General features: G+C 39.8%; 1 protein-coding gene across 1 annotated transcript in view; it reads left to right on the top strand.

The window, feature by feature from the left end:
• Positions 1-26,137, top strand: part of LOC124556850 (leucine-rich repeat-containing protein 40-like) — a 210,815-nt gene that overhangs the window by 175,050 nt on the left and 9,628 nt on the right. The window lies entirely within an intron of this gene.

Below are 26,137 nucleotides of genomic sequence, written 5' to 3'. Positions count from 1 at the left end.
TCGATAAACCCATAGCACCTACTCAGGTATGCATGGTAAACATGTCTGCTCCAACACCAAATCCCTCAGTTCCTATACCAATAACTTTTCTCAAGCTTTCCTCTCCTGCAACTACCTCATAATCCTGTTTATAAACATGTCCTCACAAGAAGTTCCTCCTCTAACAAATGTAAATCCTGCTTCCATGACATTTATGCTGTTTACTGAGTACCACATGTGTAGCGAAGAGAGTGTGTACATGCATGCAAATAAGATTCCCAAGAAGTACTAATAAATAACGATTTATTACAAAAACACGAAATGAAGTCATTTATGACAGTGTCCTCAGAGATGCAATTCCACAAAGTCTAAACACACACAAATTGTAATCTTTTTGATTTTTGTTTCACAAAAGAAACTGGAAGTCTCTGAAGTTACTAAAGTGCGCGTCATTTATGTTGACGGCCGAGTTTAGGTTCGTTCTGCGCATCTGACGTCACAAAACACAGTCAGCCAATGGACAGAGAGCGACGTTGCCACATCTCGACTGCAGTGCAGAGCACGGACGAGTGTCTTCAGTTTTAGAAACGTTCAGTCATAAATAAAGTAATAGAACAAAAGCAATGTCTTGATAGCAGACATTCTTTAATAGAAAGTTTGGAAAAAGCATTCTTTATACCAATTGCTTCATATTCTATTAATTAATTAAACCAAACAAGCAATAAGACTCCTAATTCAGGCGATAGCAAGGAAAGGTGTTTGTATCACTCTCACGAACCGCTTTTTCGCAATAAAGAACAGTGGTAATTGTTTATTTCCTATTGTACTTCGACGAAGCGTGAGTAATTCATAGTCATACCAACAGTGTTTGTCAGTGTTTTGCGTGACGTGTTATAGTCCTCATGGCGTTATGTAGTCAGACGAGGTGCCTTAGCGTAACGGTTAAGGTGTTGGGCTGCTACGCGAAAGGTTATGACTTCAAACCTTACGCGGTGCTTAATATTTTCATTATTTAAAAACAATATCGAAGTGCCTTACTTCACGAATTATATTCGTTTGAATGCAATTTTTTGAAATTTCTAGTGCTTTGTCTCTTCATTAACCCTTTCGCTGCTGCAGACACGTGCTCCCCGCATTCCGCGCTGTGCACAATTTGGTATCACTGCACTGCTTGCCTGTGCAGACACATGGTGTTCCCACTGCTTTGACACACTTATCATTCGATTTCACAAAAACTATTTGGCCCAAAAATTTGATTTTTACACGTCTTCTTGACTGATACCTTCCCCCCATAAATGACTTAATTTTGTTTCGATGTTCAACGCAGTTATTATGCAGCATTAAATGTAGTAGACCATTGCACGAAATTTTGAAGAGTTTGCAGAGGTAGAAGTCCATAGCGTATACTTTCCGTATGGTCGATTTTAGTTGCCACAATGTTGAGAATGAAATGTGGACAAGATACCTAAATTTCATATAAAATTTACTGTACAACAATATCTCATTTAATTTAAGTACGACATAGGTGTCGTATGTAATATTGAGAAATATTCCGTCTTTCGCGACTGCAATAAAAGTATTATTTACACCGGACGCGTTTGGCTTTTTTTTAAAGCACTTCAATCAAGGAAACGTATGACACATACACAATGGTACTCATGTTCTCTTTCTCGTTTTTGTTCCACAGTCGCAGTTTTACCAATGGTACTGAAATATATTCCTCTTCTGCAACTGTAATAAGGGACTTATTTAGACCAGTCGCGTTTCTCTCTTTTGAAGCATCTTCAGTGGACAGTATTTTGTCTCCTCCATTGCCAAGTCACCTTTCGTAGTTTTGTGCTGCTATGTGGTACTTAAATGAGCTATTGTTATACAGTAAATTTTATATGAAATTTAGGTATCTTGTCCACATTTCATTCTCAACATTGTGGCAACTAAAATCGACCATACGGAAAGTATACTCTATGGACTTCTACCTCTGCAAACTCTTCAAAATTTCGTGCAATAGTTTACTATATTTAATGCTGCATAATAACTGCGTTGAACACCGAAACAAAATTAAGTCATTTATGGGGGGAAGGTATCAGTCAAGAAGATGTGTAAAAATGTAATTTTTGGGCCAAATAGTTTTTGTGGAATCGATTGATAAGTGTGTCAAAGCAGTCGGAACACAATCTGTCTGCACAGGCGAGCAGTGCAGTGACAAAATCGCGCACAGCACGGAATGCAGGGAGCACGTCTTTGTAGCAGCGAAAGGGTTAATGCGGCCGTGGTGGCTTTACTTCATGAACTGCGCGCTCCCCCCTACACGTAAGTTTGCGAACTATGCTTTAATATGGCGCTGCTTCTATTGGCGCGTGCATCGTGTGCAACTGGCAACGCAGCAATCTCCCGCGTCTGGGCGGGCATGCACGAGCCGCCAAGATAAAAGAATTGAACTATAGTTCATCAGAGATAATGGACAACACTGAAATTATTCTGACGTAAGTGGTTGGACATCTATCAGTGATGACAGTTACTGGGCACTATCACAAAATCAAAGTTTGACCAATGTATACCATCCCAGGAGTTCACTGTCCACTTGAGGCCGAGGCTGGTGGAGGTGATGGCTCCGGCTGAAACTGCTGGCAGCTAATTGTGCTGCTGTTGTGGTAACCCTCCTTGGTTGGTGCTGCAGTTGGAGTTGGCCACTCTGTGATTGGACAGCCCCATAGATACAGGTCTGGAGGGTTGATACTTGCTTGGTGTTCTTGCGGATATGTGATCAGCGGAAGCAAATAGTCTTGTGCATGTAGCACCACATGTGATGAAGCAAATGCCATGGATGATGAAGCTGACACTGCATATTTCTGTTGTGTTCACTTGAATCTAACTTTAAAATGGACTGGCCTATTTTGGTTGCCGTATACGATTCTTTTCTGTCCTGCTCTTTGTATGTGGTTGCTTTCTTTGTTAAAATATGAATTTCACATTGCAATACAGACACTTTATTAACTGCAGAAAGTCACAATGACTTTTTTTCCAAAACAACTATTGAAAGATGATTCGTGATCACTGAATTAACAAACACAAAGTGTGCTGTCATAGTAACAGACCTGCGGGAAGCATCATACCATATGGCTGTAGGGCAGCACCCACGAGGGACCACGCTGCATCGAGTTGCGTAGGTACAACAGTGGTGCGAAGCAGAGTGGAATTTCCTGGCATGTCTCACCTATTGTGCTGCATTGTACTGGAAGTCAAATTGCAACCCAAACTGAAACCATACTGCTGGAGGCTGTGCCAGGCCTTACATACCCACCATGCAGAACTGCGTTTCTGTTCACATGATGTGTGTGTACAGTGTTTGTTCTTCACTAGCAGTGCCACTGGTTTCTTTGTGTGTGTGCACTGCTCAGAAGCATAGCTGTTGCCTGTGGTGGAGGCTGGATCAAATGATATATTAAAATGATTGTGTACAGCACAGGGTTGTGACATGTAATGCCCGTCTTGTATGAATAGGCAGTTGCTGGAGGACTGGCACTTACGGATGATGGTTAGGCAACACCACACACCAGAAACATTGGGCTGGCAGTGGAAATAGGCAGTTTATGGTGAGACCAGTGGCTGGATCGGCAACCACAACTGGAACAGCTGCGGCAACACCAGTGGAAACAACTGGGCCAGCTGCAGTGGTGGTGGCAGCAGCACCGGTGGTGACGAGAGGACCAGCCACAGCAGGGCTGGCTTTGAACATACTGACAAGACAGCTGGCATCAGAGTCAAGAGAGCTGGCAGTGTCAGGAGGATTGGCTGTAGTAGGTGTAGTGGCAAGAAGACTGACAAAGGGATGGATAACGTTGCAGACAGGCCTGACGACGACTTGAGAGCCAGCTGGAAGATGGCTGGCAACTGCATAAGATTTGGCCAAGACAGGGCCGACAGTGATAGGATGTATGAGATGGCTGGCAGTGGTGCCAACAGCATGGCCGACTATATGAGGGCCAGTGATCTCTGGACTAATAACAGGGCTGATGTTGTTGCAGACAGGCTTGGCAATGACACTAGGGTTGCCCAGACAGGGATGATGCCAACTGGAGTGATGCCAAGAGGAGGGCCAGCCATAACAGGGTCAGGGCTGACAAGTCCGACAAAGAGAGAGGTGGTGTCCAATGGCACCACAGGCAAGGGCTGGGTGAGAGTGGTGCTACTGCTGCCATACAGACACAGAGAGCTGCATGGCATGACATCAAGTTTATAGTCATTATCCTCCTGATGCGAGATGGGGGAAAACTGACAACACAAATGAAAAATTGCTGCATCTGCTCTGGCAAGAAAATGAGGAATGCATTGCTTACTATTGATGTCCGAGGCCATAAAATCAAACTCCAACTGTTGATATAGAGCTCCCAGTCTTCTTTCTGACTGTTAAACACACGAAAAAGTGACAGATGTGGGAATGGTGTGCCGAGACGTGGCTGTAGTAGCAGATACTTGAGTGAGCTGAAGTACGCCCTGTAACAACGTCCGAATTTGCTACTCTGGTGGCAGAATGATACGAGACAAAGACAGCTCCATCGATGGGACAGGCATGGGATGAAGAAACTCAAACCATGGGCTAAAATACACTGCCAGTCTTGGAACTTTAATTTTCACAGAAATACAAAAAAGGCACTAACTAGTGAAAACAGTACAGACAAAAAGCACCAATTAGAGAATTTCCTTGGTGACAACACATGGGTGAAAGACAACCAGTGTGACACAGATACCGTCGCAAGATTTGTAGAATGTTACTAACACCACGGAATACAGATTATGTCAACACCGAAAGCATGAATAACCTATCTCATTAAAAAGACTCAACACACGAGCAAAAATAAATATGCTTGAAAACCTCTCAACCAAAGAGAGAAACAAAACACTACTCAAGCAAACTAAGTTGCAGCAAGAACAATGAAACACACATGAAAACAGTCTCATGATCAGTACCCCGTATGGCAGATGGGAGAAGATCACAAAAAAACCCCACTAACAGTATGAACACAGATACCTTTATGCTTGTCACCTCAAGGCAGGTGAGGAAAGAGAAGGCAACTACAACAACATACTGTAACACGAGTAGGCACAGAGTTGTTGCCACGTTTCTATAATATTTTTTATACACAGTTGCTTCCTGTGTTACAAGAGTAATCTCATGTCACAAAACATACACTTTATTAACTGCAGTAAGTCACAATGAAATTTGTCTCCCCCCCCCCACCCAAAAAAAAAAAAAAAAAAAAAAAAAAAACTGAATGGTCATTTGTGATCACAGGATTAACAAACACAAAGCTTACTGTCACAGCAACAGCTCCATTGGATTATCCCGTATGGCTGTAGGGTGCCGTCCGTGAGGGCTGCTCCCTGCATGAAGTATCGTAGGCATAATGATGGTGCGAAGCAGAACTGAGCATCCTGGCCTGTGTTAGTGATTGTCGTGAACCATACCAGAACTTGAACTGGAACTGGAATTCAACAGGAACATGAACTGAAACCAGCCTCCTGGAGGCTGTGCCTGATCTTATGTACCCGGCAGGCTGAAGTACGTTTCCATCCACATGATGTCCAGAAATGTTGGGCTGGAAGTGGGCATAAGTGGCCTACTGCTAATATACTGCAGATTTAATCTGTGTTGTGAAGCTGGCAGGGAACATGGGCTAAGGCAGCCCACTAGTGGTGTCCATATTGCGGATAGACAGAGTTGCAGGAAATAGCATTAAACCCCCCCCCCTTTTTCCCTGTATTCCTGTTGCAGTGGTTGTGTCCTCTTGTGGGGTGGCGGGTGGAAATTTTATTTGTTTATATAAAATGTTGAATGTTTTTCCCGCGACGGCACGTGAAAATACGACATACGCAAACTGAAGATAGACCATTAAAGTCATCCCAGAATTAACACTTCACTTGAAAATGATTTCATGGTTACTCGTATCCCGAGTAACTTAATACGGCATCCAAGGCTGTTTATAGCAAAGATACCAACGCCACGCGACTCCCGACACAGGTGGTGTGCTATTCAGCGTCTGGAGAGAACTGGGGCCTTTTTTCCTCACGCAGCATTCTTATATATAAAGCCGCGGTGCGGATGGCTAAGGGAACGCCTGATCAAATCGGCTCTCCCAACTAGCCGCTGGGCTAGTAATGCACCACTTTAAGTTATTGAATAAATCATCGCTTCCTTTGCTGATGGCCGATGAAGCTCTCAATTTAAATGTGCAATCAGCACACAGGTAAGTAATCATAATAAAAGTCTGACGTGGCTAAGTAAAATATTTTGGGTGAGGGAATTAATTTAATTACACTATACGCAGTAGACGAGCTCTGAACTTGCCCTTTGGAGATACGCTATCACTATAGTTTTATAGTTATTCAAATGAAACTTCTCACATCTTTATGGTTATAGCGGATCTCCATTCAACTTAAATATAAACATCCTAGCCTTATTTATTAGCCTACTTAATCTATCTTGCTTCCTTAATTTTTAAGACAAAAACCAGAAAGTCATGAATTTCCAATAAATTTTTAATTTGTTAGATCCAAAGTACTGTTTCTATTAAATTATTATGTAAAAGGAATCTAAATATAAATTTTTAAGTCTCTAGCTCTTTTCTGTTGCGCCAATGATTTTTACAGAAAAACGTCCAAATTTCGAAACTGGTTAAAGTTATTGAACTGATATGCAACACACATTGATTTAGTATTACTCCTGACATGCTAGAAACATTTCAGGTAATTTACTTGATTTTTAAAGTATTGCGCAACATTTATGATGTCAGAGCTAGTTACAGCGGACTAGGCTGGCACACAATGAAAAGACTGATGAGAATTTTATACGGCATGAGTAGGCTGCTTCCCTACATCACCCTCTACTTAATTTTTTTTTTTTTTTTTAATGTTAATGAATGAAAAAAAATTTAATTACAAAAAGGGAAGCAAGAGTACATCTTAACTCCCTATGAAAATTTAAAATTGAAATGTAAACATATAGAAATATTAAAAGAAAACTGATTACCTACTTCAATTATTTAAATTGCTGGCATGTTAACTGCCTCTTAAGCAACATTATCCCTCAAAATTTAAGCAAAATCAATGAAACACTTTGGCATACATATTGCCTTAGACAAACAAACACACAAAAATATGTAAAATTATGAAAATCTTAAATCCATTAAATACATTTTTACGTTCACAAATTCAAAGAAAATAACACAGTTATTCATGATACATAAACAGATGATTATATCTTAGCAGTCTTTTCTAAACCTGAAAGAAAATTTTACAATCATGACAGTTTCATTTTTACACACAAGTTGTAGCCGCTTTGGCTGGCGTTCTACACTTCCATTCACAAGGGTAGAGGAGGGGAAGTTGCTATGGTGTGCGTCCTTCACGTTCACTCTAAATTACATGGGGAAAGGGGGAGGGGTCACTGTGAGTTGTGTCCAAGTCACTCCACGCTTTCACGCAGCTACCAGGCTGCCATTATCTGGTTTGTCCTGTAGAACAAACAAAAAGAGTGCCTCAGACTCTGTTCACTTATTATCTAAGGGTGGGTCACAATTAAATGGGGATATATACATTTTATCTTTCAATAGGTTGCTGGAACAAAGTTAACAGAACTTTTTCAATTTTACTCTTGCGGTTGCTTAACTGTCAAAATCGACAAACAAATGCTCAAAACGCCGTTAGTCACTTACTAGAGAAAATTTATGCTCAAGGCATACAATCATAAATCCTATTTAATTTCAATTTATTATTTCTGGGCCAGAACACTGAACCAATGCTCGGTATATTCCTGATAAATCTGTATTTTTTTTTATTTAGCTGACTCATCTTCAATTACCTTATTCTTAGAGATAGTATGACTATATTTGATTAGTAGTTGTATTCTCAGCTTCTTTGTATATGTGAGTAACTTGTGGTTATAGTACAGTTCTGAGTGTTCAAAACACACTACGTTTAGTTGACTACTAAATCCATTTATTGGTCCTCTGCTACTATGTCAGTTCCACATCTGCAATTATGTACTTACTTCATCAAAGTGTATTTATGCTGAGGTATACATAATGTTTCACGTCTGCCATTATGTTATTCAATTATGTTGCTAGTGTACGTACTTATTTAACACTCACTCTATTAACGTTTAAAGCATAGGATAGCACATTTATTTCATATCTATAGTGTATTGCAGCTGATCAGTTTGCTCACGTGGCAATCCATTTCCTCTCGATCGGATGCTGAAACCACAGGTAGTCTCTCTCGACCTACCACTAAAGTGCATCAAGTAATTATGGACGAGCGTAATGCTAAATTCCTTAAACCTATAGGACACCATGAGCTGCTCTGTCTCATCTAACATAAGGGTACCTATGGTCGCATTCACGCCTCCAACTCATAACCTCAATACATGTAGGTGTGTCCTGTCACACACTACACCAAATAACGGCCAGCTCCAACCTTATAAATATTTCAAAGACGTGTCCTTCACGTCTCAACCTCAAACACTGTTCAATTCTATTACACTGCCATTCCTTGCTACACAAGGTGAGTTCATTTTTAAAACTTATCTGCATATTTTTCATAACACTAAGCAATCTCTTTTACTATTAATTAGTTAGCTCTACAGCATACAATAGGTTCCACTGCCACTTCAGATCCTGCTTGTACATGAATTTGTATATCTTTTTTAAATATTATTGTGGGACCATTTCCAATAAAACAACAACTTTGTACTTATTATATTACCAGGGTTCTATACATACTTGTTACTCAAATACATTTGTATCTTAATTACATCATACTTCTCTATTGTTTATGTCACTGTTAGGTTTGTCACATTAGGTATTTTCTTCACTAATCGGTGGATAGAATGGTTACAGAACTCGTGGCTTGATAGCCATGACGGAAAATTCTTGTATTGCAAAGAATGAGCCGAAACTTTGGTGGATAGGAAAGATGAAGATTGAGTGAGACCTGAAAAGGAAAGAAGATCTCACACAGCTGGGACTGCACAGCTGCCACGCTGTGTAGAGGTTACAGAACAACCTCCTCCCTACAGAATTCATTAGTTTCAGAAATTTTTCATTTTGGAAAGAAGGGGTCAAAATTTTTGTAGAATGAGATTTTCACTCTGCAGTGGAGTGTGCGCTGATATGAAACTTCCTGGCAGATTAAAACTGTGTGCCCGACCGAGACTCGAGCTCGGGACCTTTGCCTTTCACGGGCAAGTGCTCTACCATCTGAGCTACCGAAGCACGACTCACGCCCGGTACTCACAGCTTTACTTCTGCCAGTATCTCGTCTCCTACCTTCCAAACTTTTCAGAAGCTCTCCTGCGAACCTTGCAGAACTAGCACTCCTGAAAGAAAGGGTGTTGCGGAGACATGGATTAGCCACAGCCTGGGGGATGTTTCCGGAATGAGATTTTCACCCTGCAGCAGAGTGTGCGCTGATATGAAACACTCCGCATATCAGCACACACTCTGCTGCAGAGTGAAAATCTCATTCTGGAAACATCCCCCAGGCTGTGGCTAAGCCATGTCTCCGCAATATCCTTTCTTTCAGGAGTGCTAGTTCTGCAAGGTTCGCAGGAGAGCTTCTGTAAAGTTTGGAAGGTAGGAGACGAGATACTGGCAGAAGTAAAGCTGTGAGTACCGGGCGTGAGTCGTGCTTCGGTAGATCAGATGGTAGAGCACTTGCCCGCGAAAGGCGAAATTTTTGTAGATAGGAAAGATGAAGATTGAGTGAGATCTGAAATGTGAAAGAATACCTCACACAGCTGGGACTGCACAGCTGCCACACTGTGTAGAGGTTACAGAACAACCTCCTCCCTACAGAATTCATTAGTTTATTATTGGTTTGATAACCATAACGGAAAATTTAATGTTTTGGAAAGAAGAGGTCGAAATTTTAGGTGGATAGAAAAAATGAAGAGTGAGAGAGACATGAAAAGGAAAGAAGATCTCACACAGCTGGGACTGCACAGCTGCCACACCGTGTAGAGGTTACAGAACAGCCTCCTCCCTACAGCATTCATTAGTTTATTATCGTTTTCATATATTGGAAAGAAGGGGTCGAAATTTTTGTAGATAGGAAAGATGAAGAATGAGTGAGACCTGAAATGGAAAGAAGATCTCACACAGCTGGGACTGCACAGCTGACACACTGTGTAGAGGTTATAGAGCAACCTCCTCCCTACAGAATTCATTCATAACCTTTGACCACGGCAGGTCAATTTGAAAATACCTTATGATGCCTTTTTATAACCTGTCTTAGTTCTTCCTTCTGATTAGCTGAAATTTTATCGATTTCCTGCAATTTAGCTCTTATTTTGTCCAAAATAATTGCTGCTTCTTCTTCTTCTTCTTCTTCTTCTTCTTCTGTGTTTAGCTTACTTTTACTAAGATTAACACCTTCCTTCCAATATCTCCTGTTTTTCAGAACTTGTATAGGCAGTTCCCAAGTTTCATCATTAGTTACTACATGTTTATCACTAAAATGTACCGTAATTACTCCGGTTATCGGCAAGACCATTTTTAACTGGCTTCTTTCAAAGCCAACAACACTCTGATATTTTGACAAGAAATCTATGCCAATTAAAACCTCAATACTGAGATTGTTTACAATTAAGCATGGATGATAAATTAAATTACCATTAATGTCAAAGGGCAGCAAAGCTTCTTGCTTTACCGTTTTTGACACCTTGCCAGCAGCACCAATTATTCTTAGTCCTGATACCCTCATTACTGTAAGCTTGTCTTTACCAGGTAATGCATCAAAGGAGGACTGAGATATCGCACTCACCTCACTTCCACTGTCTAAGAGACAACGTACATTGATACCTAACATATTCACTATTATTATAGGGTGGCTTATTCTAGTTTGTACAGGTGGTCCCTCAAACTCATCCAATAGTTCCTTTTGGATTTGTCTCCAACTAAAGTGATCGACATCTGTCTTCATTACGTTTAGGTCAAAGTGTGTAGGGGTTTCCTGAATTACATTTTCAGCTGCCTTTTTCAGTCGGTCTATTAATTTCAAATCGAAACATCGCACGACTTCATTACATTTAGTTTGCTGAACATGACCCAAATTAATGTAGTCTGAGCAATTCTGCGCCTCCAGACTGGGCATAACACTAGTTACAGCTAAACCACTTTCATTATTATCGTCGGGTTCCTTCTCAAGTGACAACTGGTCACAGCTACTGGGTTCATCGACCCCCAACAGGCTACCCTCTACATTCTCACTTACCTCCTGTCCTAAATCTATTAGTACAGTATCAACCTCCTGCACAGGCACTTTAGATAAGAGCACATCATCCTCATTGTAAATATAAGCATGAATTTCTTCTGCTTCTTCACCTGACAATTCAGTATTTTGTAGCTTTTCCCTACCGTTACACTGCTGCGCCTTCTCTTTCTCTTCCCACTTAGAAAGCGTTTCTAACACGGTATCTATCAAATACTGTGAGTGATCTAATATTTCTGCTGTATCCTTAGATGCTACCGGCCCTTCATCCACATGTTTAGTTTGAGTATTCTGATCTGTCTTACCAATTACTGTAATTACTGGCTTAGGAAAAATAACCGCCTGGTGAGCGCCAGTGTCCTCATAGATGGGAACTAGTTTTCCTGCCTCGGCCTACTACTGTTTCCTTTATTTCCATTATAGTTAACTGGTACTGCATTGCTTTCTGCACTGTTGTTTACCTGCATAATTCTGTTCGGAACAAAATTACTATCATTTGGATGCCATTGTTTGTTCTGATAATTATTTCTCCAATTCCTACCTCTCTTAGGATGGCGAACACCTACTGTTCTGATGTTTACATTGCCATTCTGCTCATTCTTAAAATTACTGCTAGTGTTATTAGCATTTCTGTTATTACGTGCTTGCTCCTCATTGGCAGCAACCCGTTCTACACGTTCCAAATATTCAATGAAACGATCCAGATTGTCTCTAGTGGCAGATATAATTCTAGTTTGCCAATACCATGGCAGTTTGGCTTCAAGACGTAGTATTATCATTTCAGGTTTCAGCTTTTCGGCCAAATGTGACAAACGTGAGATCCATGACCTGGCAAACTCTTTAGTAGATTCCTTGCTACATTGAAGCGTTTCCCACTCCAAAATTCTCTCAACACTTCATTTTGCTTATTACTAGACCAATACTCATTAATGAAAGCTGCTTTAAATTCCGCTAATGTTTTACACTTCAACATAACATCAGCTGACCAACGCATGGCGTCACCTGCTAAATGGCTTCTAATAAATGAGATTTTCCCTTGTTTAGACCAAGTTGGTGGAATCACATCTTCAAAATCGTTCCAGAAATCTAGCGGGTGGATATTTTTATCTGGATCGAACCGCAAGAACTGCCGACACCCGATAAAAGCGGCGTTTGCAGCTACAACTTGTTGCATATTACCATTACCAGAAGTTACTGAAGCTACTTTACTCTCAATGTTAGCAATGTTAGTACTACTATTTTCTACTCTCATTTCAACATTATCTACTCTTTGCACAATATGAGTAGTGTCAGTTTTGATTGCGTCTACTTCTGCTTGACATATGTTTACTTTTATATTAACATCTTTAAACCTATCTGAGCACAGTTCAGATTCCGCCTCGATCTTTTCTGTTAACTTGTGCTCCAGCTTCGCATCTTCCATTTGGAAGTCTTTGCGAACCTCAGCAACTTCGGATTTTACGGTTTTATACATTTCAGAAAATTGTTGAGCAACCTTTTTCTTAATATCCTCATGGTTGTAATCAATTTTATAATTAAAACTGTCCAGATCCTCTTTCAACTTATTGCAACCAGCCTTGAAGGTATTGTCCATTACCTCCAATCATTTATCAAAATTAGTTTGGCTGGCCACAATCTCATACTTTAATTCAGCATTATTGGATTCTAATTTATGGTCCATTGCCTCAAACCGTTTATTAAAATTGGTTTGGCTGGCCACAATCTCATACTTTAATTCAGTATTACTGCTTTTGACCTCATTTATTTCAGACTTTAATTCAGCATTACTGGTAGCTATTGCTTGTAATATAACATTTAAATCGATAGCCGCAGTATCTTTGGGTTGCTCACTAGCTGGTTTCTTATCACACTCAGGTGACAAAAAACTAGCTCCAACACCAGAATCATCAAAACTAAATGAAACTTCTGATTCATTAGTCATATCTAACTTCTCCTTCTTAAACTCTACCATCTCTGATGGCTGTTTCGTTTTTAACTCATCAGATAAACTATCATCCAATAAATTAACGATTTCTGATTTCTGCTTTACTACAGGGGTCTCTATTATTGAATCACTGCCCCTTCCCACACTACTGTCAGGAGACAATACTTCATATTTCACTTTAACATTACTACTTTCATGCATATTTACAGTTGATCCATTGTCTGGATTTACAGTTCCTTCAACAGACATAGGTTCTGATTTAAATTTAACCTCGGTTTCTTCTGGCAGTTCCATCGCCGACAGTCTTTTAGTGCAGGTTAGTAAAATTTTTAACAGCTTTTCACTTAACTTAGTTCCTCCTGCACGACGTATGGCGTTGCCGGCACGGCGTACCAGGATTACTGATGCGACGCGGCACGTTGAACTGCAGACGGCACTCCGACGGCTGCTGTGTGACCCGCAACTGCAGGCGCGGCTCCAGTTGCTCCAGCGGACGACTGCGGTGAGGCGAAACTGGCTTCTCGCAATGCCGGCAGCGCCGCTTGACTCAGTGCCAGCTCCGACAATCCAGATGCATTGTTAATCCAATTGCGTCGTCCACATACACACATAACACTATCACTGTTTATTACTCAGTTGCATGTCGCATTTCACTCCTGAATTCGAATATTTAAAAATCACTTTCACTATTACTCAGTTTCTTTCCCGGCCGATGCACTATATGTGAGGCAGCGGGTGGAAATTTTATTTGTTTATATAAAATGTTGAATGTTTTTCCCACGACGGCACATGAAAATACGACACACGCAAACTGAAGATAGACCATTAAAGTCATCCCAGAATTAACACTTCACTCGAAAATGATTTCATGGTTACTCGTATCCCGAGTAACTTAATACGGCATCCGAGGCTGTTTATAGCAATGATACCGACGCGACGCGACTCCCGATACAGGTGTGGTGTGCTATTCAGCATCTGGAGAGAACTGGGGCCTTTTTTCCTCACGCAGCATTCTTATATATAAAGCCGCGGTGCGGACGGCTAAGGGAACGCCTGATCAAATCGGCTCTCCCAACTAGCCTCTGGGCTAGTAATGCACCACTTTAAGTTAGTGAATAAATCATCACTTCCTTTGCTGATAGCCGATGAAGCTCTCAATTTAAATGTGCAATCAGCACACAGGTAAGTAATCATAATAAAAGTCTGACGTGGCTAAGTAAAATATTTTGGGCGATAGAATTAATTTAATTACACTACAAGCAGTAGACGAGCTCTGAACTTGCCCTTTGGAGATACGCTATCGCTATAGTTTTATAGTTATTCAAATGAAACTTCTCACATCTTTATGGTTATAGTGGATCTCCCTTCTACTTAAATTAAACATCCTAGCCTTATTTATTAGCCTACTTAATCTATTTTGCTTCCTTAATTTTTAAGACAAAAACCAGAAAATCATGAATTTCCACTAAAATTTTAATTTGTGAGATCCAAAGTACTATTTCTATTAAATTATTATGAAAAAGGAATCTAAATATAAATTTTTAAGTCTCTAGCTCTTTTCTGTTGCGCCAATGATTTTAACAGAAAAACGTCCAAATTTCGAAACTGGTTAAAGTATTGAACTGATATGCAACACATATTGATTTAGTATTACTCATGACATGCTAGAAACGTTTCAGGTAATTTACTTGATTTTTAAAGTATTGCGCAACATTTATGGAATTAGAGCTAGTTACAGCGGACCAGGCTGGCACACAATGGAAAGACTGATGAGAATTTTATACGGCGTGAGTAGGCTGCTTCCCTACACTCTGGTAGTGGTTCCTGATTCCCTTGATGTGAACTTCCATTGGAATGGGGGCCTCCATCGTGGGTGTATCTCTGTCCTGGAGGCTGAGGTTGCTCCTGCTCCAGCAGCTAGGGGATTGATGTGGCATCTGTGGAAAAGAAAATGTGGAGGAGTTGTGAATGGTGACACCTGAGTCTGTACAAGGACAGAGTGTTTTCTGCTTACAGTCTCATTTTGTAGCTGGATCTCTACCATGGATTGGGCCAAAAGGAACACAATCTGTGATGGAACTCACTTGTGTTTGCCCCTGTTGATCACTGTCTTTCAAACGTTCTTGTGGAGCCTAAAATAATGGGGGCAGTCTACTGGCAGTGGGTCACTGTGGGTGACTGGTTTAACTATTGACAGGTTGATCCACTGAGGGTGACCTTGGAGCTACTCAGGTGAGCTGATCAATAATAAGGTTGTGAACTGATTTGAAGCAAGGAACAGTGTGAGAGCATCTTCTATATTGTAGTCTTACTTTTGCTTGGCCATTTGTGTTTTAAAAGTTTGCAGAAACTGTTCTACCATACTGTTAGAAGCAGAATGGAATGGTGCTGAATAGTATTTGTTTCAAAAAACCATTAGAAGTAAATGAAAAAAAAAAATTAGGAACAAAGGAACAATTGTCCATGATGATCACAACTGGTAAACACTGAATGAAGAAGATTTGAACCAGAGTTTGACTAGATTTTGCTGCAGTTGTGGACCACGTGCTTGAGCCATATGGAAATTTGCTATAGGTATTTTTGAGGATGATCCATTGTGTACCTATGAAGGGGCCTGAAATGGCTGTATAGGTGGATGCCGCTGGAAGTACTTCCTGGCTGAAGCTACTTAGTGTTGCTTGCAAGGATGGCAATTGGAGAGGGTGTGCTCAATATCTTTATCAATATCTCGCCAAAATAAGTGATTCTTATTATTAGCGTAGCTAGTTAAAATTCAAACTCATATTGAGTTTTTGGATGGGAGACGGGCTATGTTTAGTCATTTTATTGTAGAGGTTGTCTTTCTTCACATACCATCATGTCTTTCCTTTGTGAGGTGTTAGTGATGTTTCTTAAGTGTATCTATTAGATGTAAGTAACAGTGAAGAGTGAACATAAAGTTTAGTGTCAGGTTTGTGTTATTGTTGTCATCATTGTTGCTGTAGCTGTTGTTGGGACAGAAGGGAGAGGGTACAGTCTAATGTCCACATGTGACATAATGCTCCCAAATAGCATGAAGTGTGTCCTCTGAGCTTTACATCCCCATCTAACATACCAATCCCCTTCAGTAATGTTATGTTCCCTCTCTTCATTGGACACTGTGGAGAGATTTGGGATTTACATCATATATTGGTGCAAGGTCTGATAATCAGGAACTTTATTCCACCACCTCTCCTATCCTTGCTAGCCAAATAATGATGATAAGCCTTTTTCACTACCAGAATTTGAACCAGCTACCTCAGAGTCAAGTGTCAACACACATGCATGCTTTAGGTGACATGGTGCAGTGGTAAGACAATAGACTCACATTTGATAGGACTAAGGTCGAGCTAACCATCCAACCCCACTACGTTAAGATTTTCCTTGGTTACTCTAAATTGCTAATGGAAAATTCTGGGATGGCTCCTTTAAAAATGACATTGCCATTTCCCTTCCCCATCCCTGTTCATTTGGAGCTTGTGCTAATGTCCTCATGGGCAACAAACTTCAAATCTGAATTTTCCATACTTTTTTTAAAGCAACTAAGTATAATCTTAACCACCCCCCCCCCCCCCCCCCCCACACACACACACACACATTCACATGCATAATTAGTTTAAAAAATTCACGAATTTTAGTACTGTGGCAGATCTCTTTCAGTGCACATTTTGATTCAGAGTGAATATTTCATTTAGGGACCACTCTCTATGCAGTGGGCAAGTTATTAAACAACCGTATTAAGTTATTACACTACTGCATTATTTTTCCTAGCTGTGCTAGTCCAGCAAGATACACAGAAAGGGTTCTTTGGAATGTAAGAAGGTTCTTTGGAATGTAAGAAGTTGTGGTATGGACCACAACATGTTAAGGCTTTTAACTAGCCCATGAGGTACGCATGGGTGTAAGTAGCCTATTAAAGACAGGAAGCCAGGTTTGAGTGCAAGTCTGTTGCTCAGATATCATGAATATTCATTTCAGTTATTTCAGTACATTGGTAATTTTTATTTTTGTGACCATCTAATCATAACGCAATGAAACACCATTTTTGTGCCAAAAAGCATTTGGCCTTTATTCTTTGCATGCGATCTTCAGTGGCCTGGAATATGTACATATTTTTGTTCGTACTATATTTTGTCTATACTATTTAGTTTACGTTTAGGATGTGGTATATATAGCTTATAAACACTTGTGGCACTTTCTGCTTTTCTGTGATATTGAAATAATTTGAAGCTCTACTCCTTGATTTTATGGATATAGATCTACATGAGGTGTTCTAGTCTTTTTGTTGCAGCTGTTCTTCTGCTGATAAGTACTGTTTGAAATTTAGTTTTCTCATTTCACTTGTTCACATTAGACATTCCGAAAGTAATACTTATCAACAAACCATAATATTATATACTACTGAGGACTACAAAAGTTGAAGATTCATTTCAGTGTACAAGTAAACACTGGAACCCACATATTTTCAAACACTGTAGTACGTCTAATATTGTGCTGTAAGTGATTTATCAGTCAAATGTAGAAAGTAAAATTTAAAAAATAAATTACTCACATATGATCAATGAGGAAAGATGCAAATGAACAAAATTAGAAGTGAATGCAAAAATAATCTTAGGAGAAAAGTGGAACTGAAGGGGAGGGGATGCAAAAAGGAGCATTCAAATAAATAGAAAGGAAAGGAAAACAAATCAGAAGCAAAAGGGGTCTCAGAAAGGAATGAGTGGGAGATAAAATATAAAAAGGAAAAGATAATAAAACAATAAAATAAAATGAAATAAAATGAGGGAAACAAAAGTATTGAGATTGAGGGAGAGAAGGCTAATGTACAAAGTAAGCAGATAATTGAGGGTGGGAGGCTGTGAAAGAAAGGAAATAAGAATAATCAGTTGCTTTCAAAAACATATTAGATTGTAAGTGTATCAAATTTCCTGTGATAATTTGTACTTGCCATATGTTTGTTTTTGTTATTAATAAGTTACATTCAACAGCTTTTCTTTTGCCATTCTAACAGACACCTCAACTACTACATTTTATAACCACTTAATTAATCTCATTGTTTGGAGGGTTTCCATCCTTGTAAGGTGTACATCAGTACCATTTCATTTCCATGATGTATCAGTGCTGTGTCTAAAAAGAAAAATTTCCCATGCATAAAATGGACTATTTTCTTTTTTATTGTTTACAAATAAGCCCATTAGGACTACAGAAAGTAATTAGAAGTGGCCATTTGCCTTCCTTTGTGCCCATATTTCTTTCATTCTTTTCCTATGGCTTTCTTTTCCCTCTTCAGACCATGTTGTTGCTGTTTGGTTTTTTTCTCTTGGTTAACTTGCCATTTGTGAATTTTGGGCCAAATTTTGTTATGTTGAATATCTTCTGTTGTAAGTTCTACCAATTTCATATCGTTTTTGTCCTTGCCAATCCATTTCATTGTGTCTGTTTTGACTTTACACTGAGCTATTTGTTTGTGTAAGTCTGTGTGGGTTCATTCTTTTAGAGTGTCCATAGAATTTTAAGCTAGGTTTTCAAATGGCACTATTGATATTTGTGTATTGTTTGATTTCCTGTTTGCCTGTCATTTGGTATTTTCGTCTAAATGTTTTGGACCTAAAATTTTTCTTACCATTTTGCATTCCCTTTTCTCAGTGTTTTCAATGTCTATTTTCTTGTTCAAAATCCTGATCTGAGTGTTAGAGGCATTCTGGTGTAATTACTGTATTGTAATATCTTAGTTTTATGTTCTTGGTGATGCATTTGTTACAGATATTTTGGGTAAGTTAATATGCAGTCTTCATCTTTTGGCATCTAATTTTGTTCCATTATTTTTCTTGAACAGTTACAAAAAGATTTTTAAATTCTGGAACTTGTTTTTAATCATGTCATATTTCATCTCCATGAATTTTAGTGCTTGTTTGTTGTATATTGTCTGTGTCCGTAGCTGAGTGATCATCGTGGCTTACTGCTGTGTAGGGGACTCAGATTAGATTTTTGGTACTGCAAGGGATTTTTCATTTGTGGGAGAACTCTGCCTTTTGAGAACAACTGAGGAGCTACTCAACAAATTAGTAAGGGTTCCTAGGTCAAAACCCCGGCATCAGCCAGGAGAGTGGTGGGCTGACTACATGCCTCTCCATACTGCATCTGACGACACCATTGGCAGAAGATAACACAGCAGTCAATCAGACCCAGTTGGCCCATCTAGGGCCAGAATATGGAAATTTTACAAATGTTTGTTACATATAAAGTATTCTGGCTTTTCAGGATATCTGGAGGCCGCCTGTCTCTTGCAGTTACTTTCAATTTTGGGCTGATGAAATGTCGTGGGTTAATATTGCTAAATCGTCTGCAAATTGTAGACAATCTATAGATAACTTGCTTCTGTATAAAGTAATTGGTTGGTCAGTTTTGAGGATTGATTCCTGTTGGCATCGTTCTCATTTCACTTTCTCGAGGACACAATTGAAAAGTAACAGAGAGAGCTCATATCCATGTCTTATTCCCATTTTGAGTTTAAATTTAGTCTTGGAATAATTGCCTGTCAGCATCTGTTTTATGTTTGCAAGTGTTTTCAGATCTAGACCTTGTCCTGTTAATACTTGGAAGAGTGATTTGCTGTCAACAGAGTCATGGGCTTTTTTTAAATCAACGATTCTGGAGACTAAATTATTGGTACAAATACTCTGATGTCATAGAATTAGCTTTAGATTCAAGATTTGCTCTGGACACCAATAGCCTGGTCTGAATCCTGCCCAATATTCTCCAGTTGTAGGTTCAAGTTGTTTCTGTGCTTTATTGAGAAGAAACTGGGATAAAATTTTATATGCAACTAATATAAGGGAAATTCCTCAGAATTTATTTACATCTGTTCTGTCTCCCTTTTTGTGTAACATGTGAATTAACACATTTTTTTACAATCTTTTGGAATTTGTTCTGTTTGGTACCACTACTAATCATTTCCCTTCCTGTTCCACTCACAAATAGTAGAGCGAGAGAAAAACAACTGTCTGTATGCCTCCATATGAGCCTTAATAACTCGTTATGTTCATGGTCCTTATGTGAAATTTACACTGGCAGCAGCAGGATCATTCTGCAGTCAGCTTCAAATGCCAGTCCTCAAAATTTTCTCTTCTCAGAATTTTCTCAACAGAGTTCCTCGAAAAGAATGTCATCGTTCCTTCAGGGATTCCCATTTCCATTTTAGTTCATGAAGCATCTCCATAATACTTGAATGTTGACTGGACTTCCCGGTAACAAATCTAGCCTTTGAATTGCTTTGATGTCTTCTTTTATTCCAACCTGATGGGGTTCCCAGATATACAAGCAGTACTCAATAATGGTTCACATTAGTGTTCTATATGCAATCTCCTTTACAGATGAACCACACTTTCTTAAAACTCACCCAGTAAACCAAAGTAATCTATTCACCTTCCCCACTACATTCCTTACATGCTTGTTCCATTTCACATCACTTGGCAGTGTTATGCCTAAATAATTAATTGACCTGACTGTCAAGTAGCAAACTACTAATGTGATATTTGAACATTATGGGATTGTTATTCCTGCTTATCTGCATTAACTTACATTTGTCTTACATTTAGATTTTGGTACCATTTGTCATACCAACTAGAATTTTTTTCTAAGTCATCTTATATCCTCCTACAGTCACTCAATGATGACACCTTCCTATATACCACAGCATCATCGGCAAACAGCCACAGACTGCTGCTCACCCTGTCTGTCAGGTTATGAATGTATATAGAGAAGAATAACGGTCATATCACACTTTGCAGTGGTTTGCCAGTAAAGACAATATGTGGGATCCTATTCCCTAAGAAATCTTCAAGCCACTCACATATCAGGAACCTATTACGTATACTTGTACCTTCATTAGGTCTGCAGTGGTGCACCATGTCAAACATTTTTCTGAAATCTGGGAATATCGAATCTTTCTGTTGCTCTTCTCGAGGATCTTCATTGTATTCAAATTGAGAATATGTGCAAGAATTCTGCAGCATACCAATGTTAAGGATATTGGTCTGTAATTTTGTGGGACAGTTCTTTTACAGTTCTTGTATACAGGAGTCATATATACTTTCTTTCCAGTCGTTTGAGACTTTGCACTGGGTAAGTGGTTTGTGATAGATGCAAGCTAAGCAAGCGGCCAATGCCACTGAATACTCTTTGTAAAACCAAATTGGGAGTGTGTCCGGACCTGGTGACTTATTTTCTTTCAACTTTTTTAGGTGCATCTCTACACCAGGGATGCCTGTTATTATGTCATCCATACAGGAGACTATGTGATGATTAAATTCCAGTATGTTTGTACAATCGTCCTGCATGAACAATTTCTTGAACATGAAATTTAAAACTTTAGCTTTCCTTTTGGTGTCTTCTGCTGTTGTACCAGGTCAGTCAATGGAAGAAGCCTTCAACCCGTGTAGCAATTTTATATAGGACCAGAACTTTCTCAGCTGCTTGGATAGATCTTTTGCTAAGGTATGATGATGGTAGTTGTTGTAGGCTTCACACAACATTCTTTTTAAAGGGACACAAGTTTCTTCTACCTTTTGCCTATCTTCATTTGCAAGTTCTTTTTTAAATCCAAAGTGCAATAGTCCTTGCTTCCTCAGCATTTTCCAAATTTTATTATTAAACCACAGTGGATGTTTCCCATCCTTAATCCATGTACTCAGCTCATACCTCTCCAGAGCATGATCTGCAATCTGTTTAAACTTTGCCCATAATTCCTCTTATTTGCATCATACTGGGACCAAATGATGCCCATTCATTGTGTGAGTGGAATGCTGGCAACAGATTATATGCTCTTTCTAGAAAAATATTCTCCTAGCCTACTTGATTGATTTAATAAGTTTAGTAACCATCATCATCGTTGCTATGACGACGACATGATCACCAAACCCTTTCTCTATAGTGACACTGCCAAGTAGTTCAGGCTTGTTTGTAGCTCCAGGGTTTAAAATATGTCCATTGCATTGGGCTGTTGAACTAGCTGCTGAAAACAGTTTTTGGAAAACGTGTTTAAAAGTACTTTGCAAGACTGCCTCTCCATACCCCTGCAGTGAATCTGTGGACATCCCAGTCTGCACTTAGTAGATTAGTCATCTCCAACTGATATTGCATGATCTGAGTATTTCCTCACTACCAAGCGTAGACTTACTTTGAATGACTCTAAAACTGTCTCAGCAGAATTGGGTGGCTTGTAAAAACATCTTACAATTAGCTTTTTTCCACCTAGACCTCTTATGCGTGTCAACATGACTTCACAGTCCCACTTAAAATCAACATCATTAGAGAAAATATTTCTTTGGACTTCAGTGAACACTTCCCTCCTGTGGTGTTTAATTTGTGTTTTCGATATATGTTCCATGACTTGATAGGTATTTCAGAGCTTCCTGCTTCAGGTTTCAGCCAGCTCTCCATCCCAAGAATAATTTGAATACGACAAACTCTGTGGAGAGCAGTAAATTCAGGAACTTTGTTATGAGTACTTGAACAATTTATTGATAAAATTTTGATAGTCAAAATGTCATTATTCTGAGCGTGGTCAGATTTCACCATCCGCATGTTGACTGGTGAGTGTTAATCAGAGTGCCTCAAACTACCACTGTGCCTTGACAACCCCCATATGCACTCCACAAGTCCTTTGCCACCTGAGTAGCTGCTTCCTTTGTGCAATGCATTTCTGACGCACGAATGTGAGTCCTACAATTCCCCAACTGTTAATGCACATCCAGATATCTGCAGTGAAGAGCATCAGAAGCGATGAGGCCTTTTATTTAGATCCTCCACTCGGCCCCACTTTAAAGGCCCCGTTCAAGCCTGGGAACACTGCTGCAAACTGCAAGCTCTGCTAAGCCTTCACCACTTCTAACAGCTGCCTGTATGAATTGAGGATGGCCTTGGAAACCAAGCAACAGGGATCATGGTGCCAACACTGTGTGTGTGCTCAATAGCCACAGGCAAGATCCCCTCCACATTTCAGATGAAGCCCTCTGGCAGACATACTGATGAGTGCACGTTGGCTTTCTTTCCAGCCCTGAATGCTATTTTCCTAAGAGGCTCCATAATGCATCCAACATTGGAACTGACAGTAACTTGCACTATGGTGTCTGTCGCTGCCTCCATTGCTGTTGAATTTCCCACATCGTAGACCAATTCACTTCTCGTCACCTCTTACAATGTAATGAGCTAAACTTCCCCATCTTGTCATCTGGATTGCTGGGTTCTGAGCCACCCTGACATGACAAGGCGTAGTCCATAATCTTTTTTGTTATTCCAAAAAATAATTCATTTTCTAATTTTATTGAAAATTGTTAATGGTTGATACCTCTTCGAAGTTAGTGTGACCCAGTGAATTGCCTGGCTGTGGTATGGAGGTTCCTTTGTGCCTGATTATCTTTCTGCTCCTTTTGTAATTCTATACAGGAATATAATTGTTCACAAACTGATTATAATTATTTCAAAGGGTGTATGGGATATATTGGTACTTATGAGAATATATTTCTTTTTCCCATATACACTGAAGTGCCAAAGAAACTGGTATACGCATGCATATTCAAATGCAGGGGTATGTAAACAGGTAAAATAAGGCGCTGTGGTCGGCATTGCCTACACAAGACAACAAGTGTCTGGTGCAGTTGTTAGGTTGATTACTGCTGCTCCAATGGCAGGTTATCAAGATTTGAGTGAGTTTGAATGTGGTATTGTAGTCGGCACATGAGTGATTGGACACAGCATTTTCGAAGTAGCGATGAAGTGGGCATTTTCCCGTGCGACCATTTCACAAGTGTCCTGTGAATATCGGGATTCAGGTAAAACTTCAAATCTCCAACATCACTGCGGCCGGAAAAAGACCTTGCAAGAACAGCACCAACAATGACTGAAGAGACTCATTCAACATGACAGAAGTGCAATCCTTCCACAAATTGCTGCAGATTTCAATGCTGGGCCATCAACAAGTGTCAGTGTGTGAACCATTCAATGAAACATCATCATTATGGGCTTTTGGAGCCAAAGGTCCTCTCATGTACCCTTAATGACTGCATGACACAAAGGTTTATGCCTCGCCTGGGCCCGCCAACACTTACATTGCACTGTTGATGACTGGAAACATGTTACCTGGCCGTACGAGTCTCGTTTCAAATTGTATCGAGTGGATGGACATGTCCGGGTATGGAGACAACCTCATGAATCCGTGGACTCTGTATGTCAGCAGGGAACTGTTCAAGCTGGTGGAAGCTCTGTAATGGTGTGGGGTGTGTGCAGTTGGACTGATATGGGATCCTTGATACATCTAGATACTACTCTGACAGGTGACAAGTACGTAAGCATCCTGTGTGATCACCTGCATCCATTCATGTCCATTGTGCATTCCGCCTGACGTAGGCAATTCCACCAGGACAGTGTGACACCACACACAACCAGAATTGCTACAGAGTGGCTCCAGGAACACTCGTCAGAATTTAAACACTTCCGCTGGCTACCAGACTCCCCATACATGAACATTACTGAGCATGCCTGGGATGCCTTGCAATGTGCTGTTCAGAAGAGATCTCCACCCCCTCGTACACTTACGAATTTATGGACAGCCCTGCAGGATTCATGTTGTCACTTGCCTCCAGTACTACTTCAGACATTAGTCGAGTCAATGCCACGTCATGTTGTGGCACTTCTGCTTGCTCATGGAGGGCCTACACAATATTAGGCAGGTATACCAGTTTCTTTGGCTCTTCAGTGTATATAAGAAGTGATTCAGTTTTATCTTTTATGAATGACTGTATGTTGATGACCTATGCTGATCTAAACCCTCTGTACACTTTCCTGATCAGCACAGTTTTAAGATTGTGTAGGATTTATATTCTGTCTATACAGAGAGAGAGAGAGAGAGAGAGAGAGAGAGAGAGAGAGAGAGAGAGAGAGAGATTCTCCTTTGAACTGCAGGATAACATGTAGTGCTGGCATGAGTTCCTACCGTCAGTTTACTTTATATTTAAAATCATTAGTGAAATGTGTTTTAAATACTTAAATTGATGTACTGACCTGTTTGTTTTTATTGCTGATATAAGAGTCTGTTATCCGGGTATTCTGTGTATTTTTGCAGTTTTCATGTATTTATTTGTTTATCTGTGTATCAGGCCTAGGAAGTCCACAAGGATTCTGCAGGAAACCAAAGTTAGGGATATTGGTCTGTAATTGTGTGGGTCCGTTCATTAACCCTTCTTGTATACAGGAGTCTACTGCACTTTTTTCCTGTCACTTGGAACTTTGTGTTGGGCCAGAAATTCATAATAAATGTAGGCTAGATAAGGGGCCAATGCTGTAGAATTTTTGTAAAACCAAATTAGGATTTGATCCAGACCTGGTGATTCATTTGCTTTCAAATCTTTCAGTTGTTTCTCTATGCCAGGTATTCGTATTACTATATCATTTATACGGTCAAATGATGGTATGTTTGCAGGATTCTCCTTCATGAATGATTTCTTGAACGTGAAATTTAAAACTTTGGTTTTCATTTTGCTATCTTCAACTGCAGCAGACTTATCGACAACAGACTAAATGGAAGCCTTAGACCTGTTTAGCAATTTTGCATAGGACCAGAATTTTCTCAGGTTATCTACCAAATCTTTTGCTAAGTTGCGATGGTGGTAGTAGTTGTATGCCTCACGTGTAGATCTTTTAACAGACATCCGAATCTCTACTAACTTTCACTTGCCGTCATTTGTGCATTCTCTTTTGAACTGAGAGTGCAACAGCCTCTGCTTTCTCAGCATCTTCCAAATTTTGTTATTAAACCATAGTGGATCTTTTCCATCCTTTATCCACTTACTAGGCACATAACTCTCCAGACCATGATTTACAATCTGCGTAAACTTTGCCCACAATTCCTCTACATCAGTCATCTGTGGTGAT

The sequence above is a fragment of the Schistocerca americana genome, chromosome X, assembly GCF_021461395.2.
Source record: "Schistocerca americana isolate TAMUIC-IGC-003095 chromosome X, iqSchAmer2.1, whole genome shotgun sequence".
NCBI lineage: Eukaryota > Metazoa > Arthropoda > Insecta > Orthoptera > Acrididae > Schistocerca > Schistocerca americana.
This window is presented reverse-complemented; position numbering and strand designations above follow the sequence as displayed.